The 20,010-nt window shown below is 35.5% G+C and overlaps 4 non-coding genes across 4 annotated transcripts; all 4 read right to left on the reverse strand.

Moving 5' to 3' along the window:
- Window positions 1-5,939: 5,939 nt before the first annotated feature.
- On the reverse strand, window positions 5,940-6,012 carry Trnav-cac (transfer RNA valine (anticodon CAC)). Its single transcript has one exon. It is a non-coding gene; the product is annotated as a tRNA-Val (tRNA).
- Window positions 6,013-8,981: 2,969 nt separating this feature from the next.
- Window positions 8,982-9,054, reverse strand: Trnav-aac (transfer RNA valine (anticodon AAC)). The gene has a single exon. It is a non-coding gene; the product is annotated as a tRNA-Val (tRNA).
- Window positions 9,055-11,077: 2,023 nt separating this feature from the next.
- Window positions 11,078-11,150, reverse strand: Trnav-cac (transfer RNA valine (anticodon CAC)). Its single transcript has one exon. It is a non-coding gene; the product is annotated as a tRNA-Val (tRNA).
- A 3,723-nt stretch (window positions 11,151-14,873) lies between these two features.
- On the reverse strand, window positions 14,874-14,946 carry Trnav-cac (transfer RNA valine (anticodon CAC)). Its single transcript has one exon. It is a non-coding gene; the product is annotated as a tRNA-Val (tRNA).
- Between the last annotated feature and the right edge of the window lie 5,064 nt (window positions 14,947-20,010).

Raw genomic sequence — 20,010 nt, forward strand, 5'->3', positions numbered from 1 at the left:
AAGTTGTCTGCTGGGTTCCCAGTTCAAATTACGGATTCTAATATTGCAGCCATAATTCATTTAATATCATCTATGAAGCTTTGCACTGGGGCCACTAAAGACGAGGAATATGTACCAAAGACATTTAAGGAAGAAAGAATATCCACAACTTTCGAAACCACTGAAAGGCTTGTTATGAGGTCCAAGCACTGCCATTTTATTTTGGAATGGTTAGCAACTCAAGACACTTGTTTTTCATGCAACCTTTCTAGAATTCGTAAACAGGAAAGGAAGAGGAAGCATTTGCAGGAAATTGACAATAATACTTGCCTTCACAAAGACATGGAAGAGTCTAACGAACAATGCAAACAGATAAAAGTTACAAATGCCGCTCAGGAAAACAAGGAGAATAACAATCCCTCTTGTTCTTCTTTAGAGCCAGCAGAATTGGGTGAAGCCACTAATAAGATCCCATCAGAAACAGACAACATGACTACAGAGTCTAACAATATTGTCCTGAATGAAAGCGACCACAAAGATATGGAAGATGTCATCCAGTATGTCCTCAAGAGTGATATACCCGATGAATTCGTGATTCTACTCAAATCACAGTTAAAGAACTGCAGCAAGTCCTTGGATATCCACCAACGTAGATGGGACCCTAAATTGATAAGCCTCTGTCTTACATTATACATTAGGTCTCCTCAAGCCTATGAGGATTTGAAGAAGTCTAACTTCTTACAGCTGCCATCTAAACGTCTTCTACAATATTACAAGAACTCTGTGAAACAAAAACCTGGATTCAACCAGGCAAATCTAACATGGATGGCTAAAGAAATGCAGAAACAAAATGTTTCAGAGTTTGGTAGACATGGAGGAATAGTAATAGACGAGATGACTATCCAGGATGATTTAATCATCACCAAATCTGGAGACACCTGGAATTTAGTTGGATTTGTGGAAATGGACGAGACCAACGACAACATTGAGATCATCTGCAAAGGAAAGAAGAGAATAAACCTGGCCACCCATGTCTTGCAATTTGTATTCCATGGTCTAACTGGTTTCAGGTATGTGTAAAAGCCCTTAAAGGGTAATTTTGTTATTCAAATCTTTTTACAAAATGACAATGTACAGTACTACTTTTAAAAAATAATATTTTCTCCAGGATATTAATCACTAATCACTTAAAAGAGTTATCAAATGTTTGGAAGTCCAAATTTTCACAAGAGGCCTATGGGCCACATTGCTCATCGAAGTCACCTTAACCATGTTGTTCAGCAGGTGTGATTTTTAGCAGATGTTTTTGAATCTTCATTTCCATAACAAATGCCCCAATATTACTGTTATCCCATCTCCCTATGAAAATGTGGGCGCAGGAATCCTGAAAATTTATAATGCATAACTTGACCTAAATATGTTTCATAGCAACTTTGAAAAGAATTGAATAGGTAGTTTTCAAGAAGAAGTTAAAAATGTTCAGTTGTTAACTCACAACAGATGATGGAAGACCATAGTAATAGGTCACTTGAGTAACTTAGGTGATGTTACAAGTCTTTAAGAACATTACATGTACTACCAATCAATACCTAACATTAATTCTGAAAATAAACTTTTTCAAATGTAATGTTTATACTTGTAGATGGCCAGTGGTGTACTTTGGATCCAACCCTGCCACTGCACACCAACTGTACAACACTTTCTGGAAGTGTGTGGATTTATTAGGGGACATGGACATTCACGTGGATTACGTTAATTTGGATGGAGCATCTACCAATAGAAGTTTTGCTGATATGCTATTCACAGGGCCTCCATCCAGTTCTAATTACATGTTCCGTGATGTATTCTTCCCCCAACACAACATTTGTTACATACAAGACATCATGGACGTGTTTAAGAAAATTAGGAACAACGTAGAATCGAGCAAATTAGAGAACAGGACAGGCACAGGGCGGTATTTGGTTCTGGAGGAGAGGTGCATTGTCTGGGATCACTGGGAGGAGTGTTTCAGGTTCAACTTCCAAAATGGATTCTCAATACATCGAAAACTTACTGAAGAACACATAAATCTAACACCTGCATCCAAAATGAGGAATGAGCTGGCCATACAAGTTCTTAATAAAGACATGCTATACCTTATGAAACAATATCAGTTAACTCTACAAAACCCAGACAACATTAATGCAAGTATTCAACTTTTGGAACACACATCTAAAATCATCGACATATTCAGCAGCACAAGACAGCCCATATCATCCTTGGAAGATCAAAGGTTTGAAATCATCAAAACAGTTTCGACATTTTTCAGTACATGGGAACAGTCAGTAGAAAAGTCTGTCATGCTAGTAAACTCGAAGAATTTGTTTACAAAGGAGACCCGCAGTGATATAAATTCCTCCTTAATGGGTTTTTTTCACTTTGTACAAATCTGTTGAATGGCAAGAATAGCATCAACCCAGGATACATCAATTCCGATATTGTGGAAAACCTCTTTGGACAGCAACGTGGTCTTCGGAATGGACTTAATACCAACCCAACACTGGCGCAGTATGGTCCATCTAATACTGCAATCATTCTTGGACAATGCACCGTCTCAAACAAGTCCAACTCCAGCAACAAAGCGTCATTTTATTCGGCAACAACCCCCTGTGTCCTGAATACCACCAGGAATAAAGTAAACAAATCGAAGAGGAGGGGAATTCGTTTCTGAAGAAAATGTGTGGATTTTTTAAAAACAGATATGTACTTGCAGTGTGACTAAGAATTTAATTGTTTTACTTACCATTCACTACAAACACTTAAAATTCTGTGTATTAAGCAACAGTAACTTTGACTATCAACAGATGGACATGTAAACAAAAAGATTATAGTTTTGAAAATATTATAAAACCACCTAGAGCTACAAGTCGATATACTATTATGCACATGCTGTCTTCAACTTCATGGGGGAAAAATCCACACCTTTTTCATGATGAACTTAACGATGTGAGAACCCATTTATGTAAGTCTATTTTTCATCATTGTATGTTTTTTTAATAAGATATTTTGAATCTTATTCAATTTAGCTGCATACCCAATCCATTTCTACAATCTGTCACAATCAATATCGGACTGGCATTATGGCGGGAAATATTGAGACAGTTAGAAAGTTCTATAAACATGATAAATATATATAAACATTCAGCCCTTATTTTGTTAAATGCATATATTCCTTTTACCTCAAGAGATGCGTTTTTCCTGTTCCACACTGCCCCGTGAGCAGCAAACTATGACCAGCTATTGCCTTCGCATATCCCTCATCCCGTAGTGCAGAAGCCATCATTATCCGGAATTTCTCAGTTTCGGTTTCTATTTTACCGCGATAGTTCAGCAGCAAATGGCGTGACGTCACACGAAACTTATGGCGAGTGAATTTTTTCGAAAGTGTGTTTATGTTGGATTTTAGTGCCATTGACGGCAATTAAAAGGGTTATCGTTCTAGAAATCAGGTGGGACATATCGACTGATGTTATTTATACCGGATACTGCTGTCTTTTTCACGCAACATAGCACCGGAGCAGATTTTGCCGAAATCGCGTTGCATTCCTGTCGCTTCGCTCGCTACGCTCGCGAAGCTCAGTGGTAGTATTCATGCCCATTTCTCATATATTTCTACTTTATTGATAAAATTGCCGACTCCTGTGGTTTATTAAAGTATCCGTTCCATAGCATCTCCATCCCCCCAATGATTAATTGTTATGTAATACAAAACTTGGTATCAAATGAAAGATAATTAACATACACAGTGATTTACCAGAAGAATTTTCAAAATTGACAAGACATATAAGAAATATCTGTTATAGAGATTAACATTAATCCCTATGAGAAAAACATATTTCTAACATATAAAGCCAATTAGAATATAATTTTCAAAGAAAAAAAACTCATGGTGAGAAGATTCGTATTACCATGGTCTTTCAAAATATGTGAAGAAAAGTAAAGGTCACCATACACATTATGGAAATGTTTCCTTTTTTTTTTTTTTAATTATACATTTCTATAAGGGGAGATAACTCTGACAAAAAAAATCTAATTCACTATAAATAGATGTGGCATCATCTACTCTCTCTCTCTCTCTCTCTCTCTGCCATCTTTATATCACTAAATGTCAGTCATTTTGTTTTCACAAAAGATTTAGTGCTACAGCGTTTGACTTTTTGTGAAAATAAATGCTTTTATGGATCGTATACCTTAATTGTATATTGTTTAACAAGAATTCGAGAATTTCTCACTCATGGAAAGTCACCATTGCCGATGAAAGGCTGAAAAAGTAAGGCCTAGACTATGCTCATCGCTTTTAGCAGGGATGTGTCTTTATCTTGTCACACCTGACACGGGCCTCAGTTTTTGCAATTTCATCCGAAGGACCACCACCTTTAGTTAGTTACATCTTACGACAAGCAAGGTGTGTTGAGGACCTATTCTAACTAGGATCCCCATGTAAAACTTCACTCCCTCGTACAGCCGGGGACCATTCTGAAACACTGATATCATGATGTGAACAAAATTGAATTCACACTACAATTGCTATACATATTCATTTCATATATCATATATAATTCTAATTCCTCATATATAATTCTAATTCCAGAGAAAACGACCAATGTTAGACTATAAATCTCTTTTGTGGCCCCACCCACAACTAGGAATATGGTGTGAACATATTTGATTCAATACCACATGAGAATGCCTGGACATCAATATGACATGTTATACTCTTGCTTATTAGAATTCTTAGAAGAAGATTTTGAAGAATAATGATACGTATACTTATATAAAACTGTGAACTCCTGCCCTGCGCATTGAAATTGTATAGAATTTTTTTTTTTTGGTATATTTTTTTTAATTTTCGTGAACAATCTGTACATGAAATTGAAGATAACGAAAAGTGATCAATCTCATAAATCCCATAAGTAATACAAAACATATAGTTGGGCAAACACGGACCCCTGGACACACCAGAGGTGGGATCAGGTGCCTAGGAGGAGTAAGCATCCCCTGTCGACCGGTCAAACCCGTCGTGAGCCCTATTTTTTTTTCAGCCCTTCATCGGCAATGATAAATTTCCATATGAATGAAAAATTATCGACTTAAACAATATACAATTAATAAACCTTCAAAATAGTTTTTTAAATAACACAAGAGAAATACGAATTATATATGTATTAACAGGTAATTATTCAGATTATTTCATATACAAAAATAATCTGCACACGGGGTACAAAGGCAGTGTATTTTATTGGAAGAGATGTGGAAAAAAACAATAATAGGTTCTAGCTAGGCTCGAATTCGAGACTTCTGTGTGTTAAGCACCCGTAATAACCACTACACCATGGAACCTATACGTTAAGGTCAAGAATGGCGGAGCAGACGAAGAATTTTGCATGCTGTACGTGATGTTTAATGAAAAACACCTTTATTAGACATGCCCAAGCACAAAGTTGGTACTTCTTTTGTTGTAAACAACCTTTGTGACTAATACACAGAGCTTATTATCGGTTATTCATAAAATTATTTTACACCATTACGGAGATCCTATGGAATTGTAGCCCTATCCCGAAAACGTCAAACGAAAAAAATCGGATACGGCTAATTTATTGCAGCTAGTTATGGGTGTGCATTAATGATAATAAATGATTTGTATTATTGTCAATATAGGTCGTTGTATCGGTGATGTTTGTAATTGATATCACAGATGTTGATGTTTTGGTAGTCGTTAGCATTGAGTTTATCACTGGTATGTTAACGTTGTGGGTAGACGTTAGCCCGCTTATTTTATCATTTGTAGTTCCTAAATTCCTCCTATACGTTTAAATGTGCCTATAGAGATCTCAGGATTAAAAAAAAAAAAAAAAAATAAAATTCCATCAAGAGTCTGTAAGCAGCAGAGAAAGAATTCTTAAAAGAGAAAAAATAAGCCAAGGTTTCAGCGAGGCTCGAACTCGCGACCTTCTGCGTGTGAAGCAGACGTGATAACCACTACACTATGAAACCTATATTTAATTAATTATTAATATCGAATTCGACACTTCTAGAAGAGGTCCATGAGCGACATTGCTCACCTGAGGAATTGCAATTTTCCTTAAAAAATATTGACGATACTTGCGTATTAATAATCAAGAATTTTTGTTTTCCAAAGTAACAACGATGCATGGAATACTTTATGCAAAGAAAACTTTTAAATTTCACCCGAGCAGACGATAGGAATAGGTCGAAGTTTAAAGTTCATTCTTGCGTAATGTAACTCTCGAACATTTTCGGATAGCTTTATCTATCTTAGGTATGCATTCACTTGCTTTCTTCACACGTGGTCGGAAAGAAAACAATGTTCGAGTTCATATCCTCTACATATAAGAATAAGGAGCTATCAGAGTAAGATCACGTATAACACACTAGTGGGTTGTTATATATACACCGATGTAAGAATTGCTGTGAAAATAGCACGTGATATGTTTAAGACAATCACGTGGACAACACTCAGCTGGTTTGGAAAAGTGCTCATGTAGATAGAAAGGGAGTGTTTTAAAACTATTTTCCTGTAAATCGTTACAACCATAGTTCTGTGTATGCGTGTTCAATAGATTTTTTGTTTCATTTTATTCATGGAATACCGCTGTATTCATATCTTTACTAGAATTAATATGATGTAAGAGTTACAGCGCATATTACCCTTAAATCTCAATACTTACCTTTTCCTATCTTGAGTGAGAGGATGGTGTTTGTAAAAAAAAAAACACCCGGTAATTTACACTACAGTTAGAGATATAAATCGATATTGCTATGTAAATAGTATCTACATACTTTTACCCAGAAAATTGAAAACCATATTTATGAATTTTGATATAGCATTTTGCTATGCCCATATCACAGGGGTTAAGCCGTTTTGGGCCCGAACTCTGTGATACCATAAATATAGAAAGGGGTCTAACTCTGACACAGATTAAAAACTAACCACTCGCTTCAAATGCCTAAAAAATCTTAAACTAGGTAAGCTATGCGTAATTTGTCGTTTTCCTTGCATAGATTAATGTTTTAACTACTTGCATGCCAAATTTCAAGTCACTGGTTCTTAAAATAACAAAGATATACGTCATCGTTCTCTCGATTTCACTTGTATATTTTTACTAGGACATTTACCGGTCCAGGTCACGGAGTCGTTTCTCGCCTATGACAGCAGCGAAATTCAGACTAGTATGGAAGATTTCGGACCTGTCAATTAAAATTTCAAATCAATTATACGCTACTTACTTCCTCATATTTTAATAATGTTCTTCGTGTAGACGTTACACGACTTATTTTTCCTCAGCAGCATCAACTGTTGACAAGAGCTGCCGTTTTAATGAACGCACTAAATACCCGATCGACTTAAAATCTCAAATACCTTAAAACTTATCAAAAGATTATTCTTGTGATATTGCACTTAGAGAAGGAAATTGAACATTATTTCTTGGCTTTTTTAATTTTTTGTTTTTGTTTATTCTATTTCATTTAGATTATTATTACCCATTTTCCCCTTCTTTAAAGTTTTAGACATTTCGGGTATTTAGTGTATTCATTAAAATGGCAGCTCTTGTCAACAGTTGACGCTGCTGAGGAAAAATAAGTCGTGTAACGTCTACACGAAGAACATTATTAAAATATGAGAAAGTAAGTAGCGTATAATTGATTTGAAATTTTAATTGACAGGTCCGAAATCTTCCATACTAGTCTGAATTTCGCTGCTGTCATAGGCGAGAAACGACTCCGTGATGTCCTAGTAAAAATATACAAGTGAAATCGAGAGAACGATGACGTATATCTTTGTTATTTTAAGAACCAGTGACTTGAAATTTGGCATGCAAGTAGTTAAAACATTAATCTATGCAAGGAAAACGACAAATTACGCATAGCTTACCTAGTTAAAGATTTTTTAGGCATTTGAAGCGAGTGGTTAGTGTTTTATCTGTGCCAGAGTTAGACCCCTTTCTATATTTATGGTATCACAGAGTTCCGGCTCAAAACGGGCTTAGCCCCTGTGGCCCATATGAATATATATGTACTAAGGGGCGAGATCAAAAGTTCAATGTCTGACAAAAAACTGAATTCACATAGTTTTCACCAAGACCCCCCCCCCCACCCCTTCAAAACTAAATATGATGAATGTTGAAACTAATCGATTAACAAGTAAAAGCATACAAGTATAAATAACATTCTGTATACCTTTTCTATTGTTTATTCACAAATGAAAGTGTACCTTAATACTATAAACTATGAAATGTTTATTAAAATGTAATATTATTACGTGGTTTTTAACAGTCGCTTCTCCCCCCCCCCCACTATTTAAAGTGCAATCGATGTCGAAAGACAAAAAATTATGGGAGTTTTTACACTCCCTCCCCCTAACTATTTGAATTTAAATTTTTATCTGACATCGAACTTTTGATCTCGCCCTTAACATAGAAACATAATCTGTATGTACGTGGCACACAGTCATGTATTTATTGAAGATACCTGAACACGTGTACGTGTTTATCATTTCCTAACATCTATTGGTTGTTAGCATCGTCACCTAGTCAGGTGACATTAATATTCATGGCATGGGCTGTTAGGGCCCGTGTAAGGTATTTCATACAGGTAAAGCCATTCGAAGGCTCTTTCTCGCGCAGTCCGTTTAGTACCACCCACCCGCCCAATGCTGTGTACTGTGAATTTTATATTTTGTTATTCTTTATTTGTAGAATTCGGAGAGAAGTGCATCTAGAGAGTGCATAAACTTTGTAATTGTGTACTGAATTATTTGAAAAAAACTGCACATAAGAGCGCTTCATATCCTATCTAACGTGTTTGTGTTTATGTACAGATAACCCACACTTTTAACAAAAGAAAGCACGCCAAGCTATGGTACAATTTATAAATGTTTTATGTTCGTTTGAGTGAACTTTGCATTTTATATTTCTTGGAAGAGATATGGGTAAAAATTATCTAGGTTCCAGCGAGGATCGAACTCGCGACCTTCTGCGTGTTAAGCAGACGTGATAACCACTACACCATGGAACCTATTTGTTGTTGAATGCATTATTGATAATTAATATATTCGATCAGTGCATACTATCTATTCAAGATATATTACTGGATTCAGGTACTCTTCACACAATTGCTCTGAAAAAATATAGTTCCATTCATGATCAGCAGATACAGGATTACAACAAATGTATAGAATATCGATGTGTATGTAATACGTAGGAGAAAACAAAATTAAAGTCAAATGTTTTTAAGAAAAATCACTTTTCCCCCAGAAATGTATATAAGAAGTGTTCATATTCCTACGATAGCTGCCTCCTCAGTCTTTTCACGAAATTTTGGTCATTCTTCGATTGAAATTTTTTTCACGATTGATTATACTATTGCAACAATTATATTACTTTGATGAATATTGTTCGTTAATTATCATACAATTTCTTCTGAGAGAGAATGTTAATCATTAATTTATGTGGGGTTTTCCCGTTGTTTAATGACGGAATGCGTATACAACACTCAACACCTGGATTCGGACCACAATTAAAAGGTGAAGGTCACCAGTCTGAAGATATTTGCAATATATTCAGTGTGACATATACATGTCTATTTATTTTTTAAGGGTTTCTTTGCTGTTAAGGTTATACCATACACAAAATTTGGAGAAAGTGTAGATTACACCAATCCTTCTTGTTTTTGCCATTCTAAAGTTCACATTAATTTGTTACATGGTAAAAATTAGAGTACAATTGTATTCATTCCGAGAGATTTCAATTTTTTCAAGTCTTTGCTTTGAATTTCCATACAGATATAAAAGGAAAAATTTGGGAAGAATGATGAAATAAGACTGGTTTGATAGGGAAATTTTGTGATATAAATGATAATATTTAGCAAAAATTAAGCCTGCACAAAGTATGTGCCCCAATAAGTTGTATTAATAGGTATACGCATTCTCATGTAGTATTTTTAAAGCTATACTTTTCTGCTGTATTTTAATAAATTTGCTAACCCCCAACTTCCTTGATTTCCCTCTTTATCATTCGACAAAAAAGTATAAATATCTTTGTACCGTATTTGTGCCATCTATCCATTTTTCATATGTCTTGCAAGCACCGGTGTGTGCACTGTTTGCTAGTGACAAAAGACTGGTGACGGTATTTGCTACGGACATGAAGAACTATACACCAGTTTCATAACAAGTGCAGTCTTTTCTTAAAGATCAGCTGAGCATAGTGAAAATTCAAGTAAATTAAAAGTCGAATATCTTGGATATGGGGTAACCCATATCTATTCTTGTATTTCAGTTGTTGTATTGTAATGGTTAACTCATATTGATGTATTTGTAGTGATTGTAATTGATATATCTGTGGATGGTTTTATTTGATATCATACATGGTGATGTATTGTTAGCCGTTGAGTTTATCATTGGTATATCAATATTGTGGGTAGATGCTAATCTCTTTAGAGAAGTAGACAGGTATAGCCTTCATTAACTTCTATTCCCAAACCTTCATATTTTGATTCTGGAAAACGTGTTAATGCCGGAACCGGTGACGGTTTACACTTTGATTGACATTTCAACTCAAATATGCCTGGCTTTACTAAACAGACAAATTATTTCCACATCTTTAACATTAATACATATATCTGTCACAAGGAAATCAATACTTACTCGCTTTTAATTCATTTTCATATCTTCCCAGGCCAGGATTTACTTCTATTAGTGGTAGAAAAAACTCGAATATCCGAAGTAGGAAAATTTGGGAATCGTTACCGGTTCCGGCATTTACACGTTTCCCAGAATCAAACATGAAGGCCTGCAAAGTGCAGTGGATGTAGGCTATGCTTGTCAACTTCTCTAAAGAGAAGAGGGTGGATGTTTATCACTTGTTTTTACATTCCTCATATACGTTTAAATGTGTTTATAGAGATCTCCTCTAGGATTAAACTGCAAAATATTCAAAATTGTATTCTTTCAAGAGTCTGCAAGTAGTAGAGAAAGAATTCTTAACTTTATAACATTTTTGGTCGGATAGAGGTGGAAGAAAACGAGTGAAAAAACTTCAGGTTTCAGCGAGGCTTGAACTCGCGACCTTCTGCGTGTGAAGCAGACGTGATAACCACTACACTATGAAACCTTTCATATAACATAATAATTTTCTTATCATTTGTATTATCATCAATATCAAAATCGACACTTCTACAAGAGGTCCATGAGCCGCATTGCTTACCCGAGAAATTGCATTTTCCTTGAAAAATATTGACGATCCCTCCGTATTGATAATCAGGAGGTTTTGTTTCCCAAGTGACGTGGTTAATTTATTTATAACAGCGATACATAGAATACCTTATGCAAAGTAAACTTTTGAATGTCACCTGGGCAAACGATAGAAATAGGTCGAAGTTTAAAGTTCATTCTTGCGTAATCTAACCCTCGAACATTTTGGAATGGCCGTATCTGTCTTAGGTATGCATTGCACTTGCTTTCTTCACAGTGGTCGAAAAAATGTCGTCAATTAATTTTGAAATCGAGTTCATCGACTTTAGATATAGGAATAAGGACCTATCATAGTAAATGCTTTATGCTACAGCATGTGTAAAACACTGAAAGGTAGTTATTGCTGTGAAAATAGCACGTGGAATGTTAGGACAAACACGTGGACAGCATTCAGCTGGTTTGGGAAAAATGCGTGAAGATAGAGAGGGAGTAATTTTAAACTATTTCCATGTTCCATAGTTTTGTGTAGGCATATATGGATTTTTTGTTCATTTCATGTTTAGATGTTTAGAATACCGTTTTATTTATATCTTTACTATCTAATCTAATTTAACAATAAGTTTAAAGCACAACAACCTGTTCTTATCCTGTTTAGAGGAGGTTACCTGCAAAAAAAAATTGAATTTACACTTATACGGTACCAATTTTGATGCACCAGATGCGCATTTCGACAAATAATGTCTCTTCAGTGATGCTCAACCGAAATGCTTGAAATCCGAAATAACTATGAAGTTTTAGATCTAAATATAGCCAAAAACAGCGTGCCAAACAAGTGGAGCCAAATTCGTTCAAGGATAAGAGCTATGCATGAGGGAGATAATCCTTAATTTTGAAATGAATTTCTAAATTTTATAACAGCAATTAAATATACATCCGTATTTTCAAGCTAGTAACGAAGTACTTAGTTACTGGGCTGTAGAGACCCTCGGGGACTAACAGTCCACCAGCAGAGGCCTAGACCCAGGGGTCATAATGTAAAACTTATACGGTACCAATTTTGATGCACCAGATGCGCATTTCGACAATTAATGTCTCTTCAGTGATGCTCAACCGAAATGTTTGAAATCCGAAATAACTATGAAGTTTTAGATCTAAATATAGCCAAAAACAGCGTGCCAAACAAGATATAAATTGATATTGCAATGTGAATAGTATATGAATATTTTTACCCAGAAAATTGAAAAACATATCTATGAAAATTAGAACGGGGATTTATCTATATTCATATTAAATATATTCATACCAACAGGTAACTATTCAGATCACTTCATACACAAAATAATCTGCATACGGGGTACAATGACATTGTATGTTTCATTTTATTTTTGTTGGGAGAGATGTGGGGAAAAAAAATAGAAGGTTCCAGCGAGACTCGAACTCTCGACCTTCTGCGTGTTAAGCAGACATGATTTCATCTTCTCTGTTTAAGATGTGATAGGTTAAGGGTTTGCTGCAATAATGTAGCCCTCTCCAATTTTTTTTTTGGGGGGGGGGGAGAGGGCTACAACTCTTTAGAATCTCCGTAATGGTGCAAATGCGGGAGTGATCTCGATTCATTCTCGCAACATTTTCGATCATTCTAAACATTTGTTGACTTTCTTTACGTAAATAAAATGATATTCTATGTTTCTTGGTCAATATATAAATTTACAACCTGCAACTTATGATTTGTGAGGCTCTATTCTACTGTTTTCAACAATTTCAACATATTCCAATTTCTCGATTTGTATTTGTGCGCCATGTTTGATGTACAGAAGTTTCAACCTCCGATTGTCAAGTTATTTGCATATGTCAATTTATTATAAGGTAGTATTTACATCAATGGACAAGTACGGAGGAGAAAGCTATTTCGTCGGTATTAAAAAGGTTTAGATTTAATATCAAGCTAAAAAACGAACAACAGAGTGTAAATTCTTTCTGCAGCCATATGATTTTCCTTTCATTGTCGGAGTGACTCAAGTAACTACATTTTCGCGCAGATTGTCAATGTTTAGGTTTTCCAGTAGATCCACCTACGAGATCTCGATAACAAGCATGGCGGAGCAGCCGAAGAACGTGATGTTTATGAAAAACACCTTTGTTAGACATGCCCAAGCACAAAGTTGGTACTCCTTTTGGTGTAAACAACATTTGTGACTAATATACGGAGCTCATTATCGGTTATTCATAAAATTATTTTGGACCTTTACGGAGATCCTATGGAATTGTAGCCCTATCCGGAAAACGTCAAACGAAGAAATAAATTGGATAGGGCTACATTATTGCAGCGTGTTATGGGTGTGCATTAATGATAATAAATGATTTGTATCATTGTCGATATAGGTCGTTGTATCATTGCTGTGGTGTTTTTCCTTTGATGATCACTGTGTTTTTATTTTTGATACACCATGACTTGTTGTGCTCTAACAACCATACTCTATCAAGATAGAGCATGTCAGGGTGAATCGACAATCTCAATGACATTTGACCTTACATTGGAGGAGAAACAATATAAACAAACTAGTCCATTTAATTATCAATAAAACAAACTCAAATAAACGTATTGGATATTCCGAGCTGTCTTCTTGTTTTCTTACTTCAACACAAATCGTTGCATCTAGTAATTCATCTCGGTCAAAAATGGGACATTGCCCCGTGCGGCACGCCACTTGTTGAACGTATCAATTGCCCATTTAGTATTTTTACGAGTGTTAAGATTTTTTGTGAGTCTATCAAACGCTGAATTTCATCATCGGACACCGGTTCAAATCGTTCATTTTTCATCTCGACCTCAGGACTGGAGAAATTTGGCGCACTTAAATCAGTCTCCATCATGTCCAAAATATCTCCTATATCGAAATCCATGAGGTTCATTTTTTAGTCCCAGTAGATCGAGTGTCATACTTTGCAACAAATCTTTAACATGTATCTGATTTTCTATATACGGATTCTGCAAACTGTGAGAGCAAAAATTCCCAGCCATCGTCCATGGTGGTTATTGCTTAAAAAGTGACAAGCGTTTTATTCGACCGTATCGGATAAACATGCGATTTCGATAATGAGTTTTGATTGGTCTAAATTTTGTTCACACAGTTCCTTGTTAGAGTACAGTTATATAATTAAGGATGATGCAATAATTTCTGAACGCAATGATACAAAACATTTAGAGTAACCTTGAACTCGTGCATCTTCCGATACCAGTCTCGGGGGGCTCCGCCCCCTCGACTGGTATCAGAAGATACACTCGTTCAAGGATACTCTAAATATTACTTGTATCGGTGATGTTTGTAATTGATATGACCGATGTTAATGTCTGTAGTAGCTGTAATTGATATCAGAGATGTTAATGTTTTGGTAGTCGTTGGCAGTTGAGTTTATCCCTGGTATGTTAGGAATTTTGGATAGACGCTAGCCCACTTATTTTATCATTTGTTGTTACATTCCTCATATGCTGTTATGTGCTTATAGAGATCTCCTCTAGGATTAAACCACAAAATATTCAAAAATGTATTCTATCAAGAGTCTGTAAGCAGCATGCAAAAATTTCTTAACTTTATAACATTTTATCTCGGATAGAGATGGAAGAAATCGAGTGAAAAATTTAAGGTTTCAGCGAGGCTCGAACTCGCGACCTTCTGCGTGTGAAGCAGACGTGATAACCACTACACTATGAAACCGATGTACTTTAGCATTAGTATTTAGAATTACTTTTATTATTATTTATTTGGAAATCGATACTTGTACAAGAGGTCCATCAGATACATCGCTCAACTGAGGAATTGGATGTCTCCATGAAAAATATCAAAGATCTGATCATGAGCCTTGAATGACTTGATAATCAAGAGGTTTGTTTCGAAACTAACATGGTAATGCATTGATAACGACGGTACATACAATACCTTTTGAAGAGTAAACTTTTTAAGTTCATGAATACGGGCAGGCGAAAGGAGTAGATGGAAAGTGAAAGTTCATACTTGAGCAGCCGGCGCACTCCCCATAAATTTTTAAAATTAAGGTAAATCGTGGTCTCCTGTTTAGAAAAATGTAAACAGTAAAAGAGGCAATAATTTATTGGATACTCTCGGAGAAATAGATAACAAAATCTTTTGATTAATAGAATTTACTTTTATTGGGAGAGCTTACATTTTTTCCAAAAATCATTAAAATTTGCGTCATTTTATTTCATGCAATTTCACCTCATTAAAAATGACAAAAATAGTACTTAGGAGACATATTTCAGGTCCTATAAAATCTGTAAAATTCGGGATCGAACTTTCAGGTCTTTAATTACCCCTTGGCCCCCAAATATCTACTGTTAGTAGATATATATTTCCATAAACATATTACATACATGTATATGAACGTTGCAATTTCAATTTTCTCAACACTAAAATCTTTTGATGACCAGCATTAAAGTGCCAATTCTATAGACGCTGGCTGGTCTCCCTGAAATGTTCATTAACAAGAACATCATCGTGAAAACATTTTGTTACATCTAATGGCATTATTTTACACACACAAATTAACCAGAACACATTGGATTAATTCAAGTCCGGCAGAAATGTGTCGTAAGATACATAATTAATGACAAGGAATTCCTTTCTTACTACCAGTATATACAAGTATTTGCGACGCGTGATGCGGCCGTTGATATCAGCGACAACAAGAGGAGTTTGCTATCTACTTCAACAGATGACACAACCCTTCCAAGAGAAAAGGAATTTGAAGACAAGAGGCCACATCACTCACCTGAAATTTCCATCTACACACTTTAAATGGGCATTGAAGAGTGCTCGTTCTAAATATCATAAACATATTTCGAATTTTCTGTGTAAAATCATTTACATACTATTATCAAATTTCTAATCACTATCTAAATCTTTTGATTACTCATTAGTAATAACGTATCATTTATAAATAAATATTGGTCTTCTAAAAATTTTCATTGACAAACAGCAGCATCGTAAAACCATTTCTTTATACCTAATAACATTCATTCACACAATAAAATCACTGGATTTATTAAAGTATCGAAGAAATGTTTCGCAAGAAACAAAATCACTGACAACCGATGGATTTCTTACTACCAGTATATACATGTATTTGCAATGCATGATGCGGCCGTTAATGTCAACGACAACCAGAGGAACTAGAACGAATGTCTCGCCCTTCCAAAGGGAAAAAATTAAAAGATGATACATGTTTAAAAAATGTTTTCGACCACTGAACCAGGAGAGATATTATTTTTATAAATATCAATTTAATTGTACGGAAAATTCATTTGTTTACAGTATGATTTCAGGGTTCAGAATGGGACGGCCAAAGAATTGCAGTTCAACTTTGGAAAAATGGTTTCAAAATCGTTTTCTCAAAATCGGAAGAGAAAAAATGCTATCAAATCAATATGCAAACAGTATCATGTAGTGTAGATTTCAGTTTGTTACTGATGCTCCCTGGATCGGAGTAGGTCATTAAGGAATCACACTTAATCCATGAGGAAATGCAATTCTACAGCTGAGCAATATGTCCCATGACCCTCTTGTATTATGTCTCAATTTATATCTCAAACTGTAGTGTCAATTCAAGTTGATTACCGATGCTCCCCTCAACCCATGGTGTCACTATTGGAATTTAAAGGTACAAATTTTAATACGCTTTAATCTTTATATTAGATTGATATGAATACTGCGGCATTCCATGAATGATTTGAAATAAAAACTCAATTGAATATACAAAAAAAAAAAAAAAAAGCCACGGTTGTAGAGATAAACATGAAAATAGTTTCAAAATACACCTGGTCTTCATAAATGTATTCTTTCCTCCACCAGCCGAGTGTTGTCCACGCATTTGTCTCAGATTAACATACCACGTTCTATTTTTTCCTGTAATTCTGGGATCTACCTACCCTTCAGTGTTTTACACATGATCTAGTACACCGATTTACTCTAATAGGTCCTTATTCCTATATCTACAGTTTATTGTTTTACACATGATTTAGTACACCGAACTTACTCTAACAGGTTCTTATTCCTATATATACAGTCGATGAACTCGATTTCAAAATTAATTGACGTCATTATTTTATTTCCGACCACATGTGAAGAAACCAACTGCAATGCATACCTAAAACAGATAAATGTACGAAAGTTACATTACTCAACAGGGACGGATCCAGAAATTGCGGTTAGGGGCGGAAGTTTATGAGGCAGGGGGAATGGGGGCGCGTTGAGGCCCACAGTGGGTCCAGGGCGAAACACTCCCTTATATAGGCATATGCAAATGACTTGATAACAGATAGTGCATCAAATATAGTATACAATATGAATCGACAAATTGGAATATATAAAAATTTGTGAAAAACAACGGAATAGATTTTAACAATCGTAAGTTTTGAAAGGTGAAGATGACGAACAGTGATCAATCTCATAAACCCCATAAGCATTTACAAAATAGAGAGTTGGGCAAACACGGACCACTGGACACACCAGATGTGGAATCAGGTGCCAATAAGGAGTAAGCATCCCCTGTCGACCAGATAGACCCACCGTGAGCTCTGTATCTTGATTAGGTAAACGGAGTTATCTGTAGTCAAAATCGATGTACCAAGAACGGTCTAACAACAGGTAAGAAACACGTCAGACAGCATTCGACCCAATGATAGGTTGTATTGGGAAACTAGATCGTTATAACGACCATAGGATTTGCGAAATGCTGACTTTAAACGAGACTGTTGAAACCCCATTACCATCAGCTTGTTTGTCAGTAGCTTGCCTCGATTTAAAAACTGATCATACACAGAACAAGCTCTTGCGTATCGAATCAGTTGAGAGATATAAACACCATATGTAGGTGATAATGGAATATTGCTACATAAATATGCGAAGTTGTTATTGTTGATAGATAAAACGTCGTCGATATATCTAAATGTCAAATTGAAGGCCACAACAAGAGATTGTTTCTTCTAACATAGAAATTTCTAAATAAATTTTGCTTCATCAAAATATATAAAACAGGTCAGCTAACAAAGGAACACAATTCATGCTCATGGGAATTCAAACAGACTGTTGGAAGACCTGATCACCAAAGACCACGAATATATTGTCAATGAGGAACTCTAGCATATTTTTTATTTCAACTTCAGAATACTTATGCATCGAATCAGAGCAATGTTTAACAAAGCAATTTTTTGGATGGCTAATCACTAGATATGGATATTTCCGTTTTCCATTTTCGTTGAAGAAGCAACTGTCTATGATTTCAAAAAGTCTAATCTTTAATTCATCGTGAGGGATGGTCGTTTAAAGTGTTGAAAAGTCATAGGTTTTTATGTCGTTGTTCTGAGAAAACATTTGCGATTTAAAGTTTACTAAAAGTTCTTCAGAATTTTTTAGAATCCACTTTGGTTTACAACACTTCTGGCATATGTAGTCTCACAGTAAGTTTGAAGTTTCTCCTTCATAGCTGTTAATATTTTGATGAGGAGCAAAGATAGGGACTTGTTAGAGCACTTACGGGATCCGGCGATGTATCTTATTTTGTAAGGGTTTTATGTAGTTTAGGAATGCTCTATAGGTACAGTATCTCATATTCATTTGGACCACCGACTGGAATACCAAATATGCCTAAAACTGAAGCATGATTTTGAAGAATTTCATCTTTTGAAAGGGCAGTTGGGAGTTGGGATTACCAAAAGTGAAGTTAATGCCAAATTCGTTTAAAATACAGTTGTAATAATGTGCCTTACAAACAAAGACAATGTTGTTACAAGCTTTGTCAGCTGGAACCAAAACATATTCCTCATGCTTTTATCACTTTTGGTTTACTAAACACAGAAGGGTAGATGGTACGTACTTTAGTTTTAATATGTCTAATGCGGGATTTTAATATTCCTCTTATATTTTTGATCCATTCTGATGTATCAAGTTCTTCTTTTTCATATTTAGCCCATCGTCTGGCATAATCTTCAACAGAATTCATAATAGAGATGAAGTTCTGTCGCCAATTGAAAGACCGAGGTTCTCTGTATTTAGGACCGTCTAGAATAAGAGACTTAAGGTCCTCATTTTCAACTATATGAACATCACCAGAAATGACATGTCCAGCTGGACTATAGTTGAAAGAAGATGAAGAACAAGAACATACGTATAAGATGGTCTATATCTAAGCACTGCAAAGTTTGTTTATAATTAAAAAATTTGGATGCAATATACTTATATATTGACTAAGAAACATATAATATCATTCTATATACGTAAAAAAACCCAGCAAATGTTTAGAATGATCGAAAATGTTGCGGGAGTGAATCATTCCCGCATCTGCACCATTACAGCTATCCTAAGGAGTTGTAGCCCTCCCCACAAAAGTCGGAGATGGCTACTTTCTTGCAGATACTGATCAAGATAGAGGGCTAACGACGAGTGTGACCGGACGACAAGGGGTGTTTACTCCTCCTTAGCAGCTGATCCCACCTCTGGTAGGTCCAGGGGTCCGTGTTTGCCCAATAATTTTGTATTGATTTTAAGAATGATGAGATTAATCACTGTCTACTATCTTCACCTTGTGACGTCACAATGCACTGTTTACGTTGAGTGGCATTATATTTCCTACAGTAAATGAATAAGCAGATCATGAAGTTCTCATATATCCCCTTGGATGCTAATGGGCGTTGAGCACAAGACAAACTTTATGGACAATGAATATTTTCAAGTGAATGGTTATTTCTACTTCTAATATATATCGTA

Source organism: Ostrea edulis, chromosome 2, assembly GCF_947568905.1.
Source record: "Ostrea edulis chromosome 2, xbOstEdul1.1, whole genome shotgun sequence".
Taxonomy (NCBI): domain Eukaryota; kingdom Metazoa; phylum Mollusca; class Bivalvia; order Ostreida; family Ostreidae; genus Ostrea; species Ostrea edulis.